The sequence below is a fragment of the Amphimedon queenslandica genome, unplaced genomic scaffold (assembly GCF_000090795.2).
Source record: "Amphimedon queenslandica unplaced genomic scaffold, v1.1 AMPQUscaffold_12738, whole genome shotgun sequence".
Lineage (NCBI taxonomy): Eukaryota > Metazoa > Porifera > Demospongiae > Haplosclerida > Niphatidae > Amphimedon > Amphimedon queenslandica.
Window position 1 is genome coordinate 5,353 of NW_003547026.1, and position 1,986 is coordinate 7,338.

The 1,986-nt window shown below is 36.4% G+C and overlaps 1 long non-coding RNA gene across 1 annotated transcript; it reads left to right on the forward strand.

Annotated features, from left to right (window-relative positions):
- Positions 1 to 1,496: 1,496 nt before the first annotated feature.
- LOC109586944 (uncharacterized) lies at positions 1,497 to 1,822 on the forward strand. Its single transcript, XR_002187310.1, has 3 exons — positions 1,497 to 1,529; positions 1,572 to 1,649; positions 1,700 to 1,822. It is a non-coding gene; the product is annotated as an uncharacterized LOC109586944 (long non-coding RNA).
- Positions 1,823 to 1,986: the final 164 nt, after the last annotated feature.

The following is a 1,986-nucleotide window of genomic DNA, read 5'->3' on the forward strand; positions in this document are numbered from 1 at the left end:
ACGTGAGTTTCATATTAGATGTATTTTAAGTCAGTTGCAATTAGGTTCATAGTCTGTTTCTTGTGCCGGGTTGAGCCACCAATCTAAAAGTGGGGGGCTCATTTTTTAAACCAATGTACATTCATTAATTTAATTATATTTAAAATGATCCAAAGAACTTAGTGCGTTCATCAGTTACACTAATATACTCCTTAGAAATTGATACTAAGTCTAAGTTATCAGTAATTTCCTTATGTATATGTAATAGTAAGCAATTGTTTAAAGTTTTTCAGTCATTCTTGATCTTGCTGATGTTAGCAGTCTCTTTAATGCTGAAAAAGTACGTTCAGATGTTGCTGAAGTATTAGATATAGTCTTATCAGAAGATGTACCAATGATAGCATGTCTTGATATGATTTGCTGCTATTCATTGCATCACAAATATCACAAACATTGCACATTGCATCACAAACCCTATATCAAAAGCATGAGGGGCTCTGCTCAAAAGTGGGGGGGCTGTGCCCCCCTGCATCAAAAGTGGAGGGGCTCCAGCCCCCCTGCCCCCCAGATTCTCAACCACTGTGTGAGTATACTGCTAGTACTGAGTAGGCTTGGGCGGGCAGGCAATGTAATTAATTGTTATAGAATATTATTATTATTATGTTTCATTATCACCGGTATTATAAACTCAGTTGCGTGCTAATTTATGCAAAAAATAATGAATAGTGGTATGCATGCGGGTGGGAAATGGGAAATTAAGAATCAAGTTAATGTGGCCTAATGTGCCTTTTATGTGTGCGTTTGCTATCAATTTAAAAAAATGATCAACCCCTAACCTTTTTTGACATGTAACACTATTTGCTTATTTGTGTCTTTTGTTAATGGTATTGAAAGGTGTCAATATTTTAGACATGTGTTTTTATCCTGTATTATAGTACTAGCCGCTGCCTCACATGCTCTTCAAAATTTAAGGAGAGCAAGATGTAGTGGAGGAGGATCATTGGGGCATAGGAGAGAGAAAAGGTCTCTACAGCCATCTAGTTGTACTAGTGTCAAGAAACGACCTATTTGGAAGCACAATTTTGTGTGCTTGTCAAACATGGACCAGAGTATCAGTTACAATAATATTGATGAAAAGCACCGTTTGATGATGGCTGGTCTTGGAGAAAAAGTGATTGAATTCACTGATTTAGAAATCACAAGAGACGAATTTAAAGAAATATTGTATAGTGCTTTTCCTCCGCTCAGGAATGGTGGTGGTTTCATTTTTTAAAAGTGTTTGCCAAACTTCCGTAAGCTTTAAATTCTCCCTTCGACAGTTCTGTCTTCACCATCCAACTTAAAGACACTTGCTGGGTTTGCCAAAACGTTCATTCGACCATTACAGTGCGATTTACTTCTCAATAATATTGATTCCCTTGATGATGAGGTTAGTGTAATAGTATTAAGTAGTACTTTTTATTCCTATTGTAGCTGACAGAAGATTGTCTAAAATGTGGTAAATCATTTTCTATATGTTTGATAAAGGATCACCTAGTAACATGCACTGAGTAAGCAACTTGTATTACTGTTTTGCCTTTATTGTTTTTCAGGGTATCTAATGGTAAACCACAAAGTAGTAGTGATGGTGTGGTTGAAGGAACGATTAATAACACCATTAATATGGACTTGTAAGTATAAGCATTGCTCCTCAAGATACTGATAGTTTTTGTTAATGTAGTAATGATGATGATGCAGGACCTTTACATTCCTATGCCCATGAAGAAGTTTTTGATGAATTCAGATCAGATTCAGATCAATCAGATAATGATAGTATCCCTCCACTTCCTCCTCCTACAGTTAAGCATCGGTAAAAGAAAATTATGTTACTTTGGCTTATACTTTTCATTATTAGTCCAAAGACCTCGAAGGGGATCCTTGCAACTTTATATTTAGCTTTGGATGGAGTTGTTAGAATTGATGTCCGGAGTGACTATGTACTGGAAGATGCCTTGGTTGAGTGCAAAA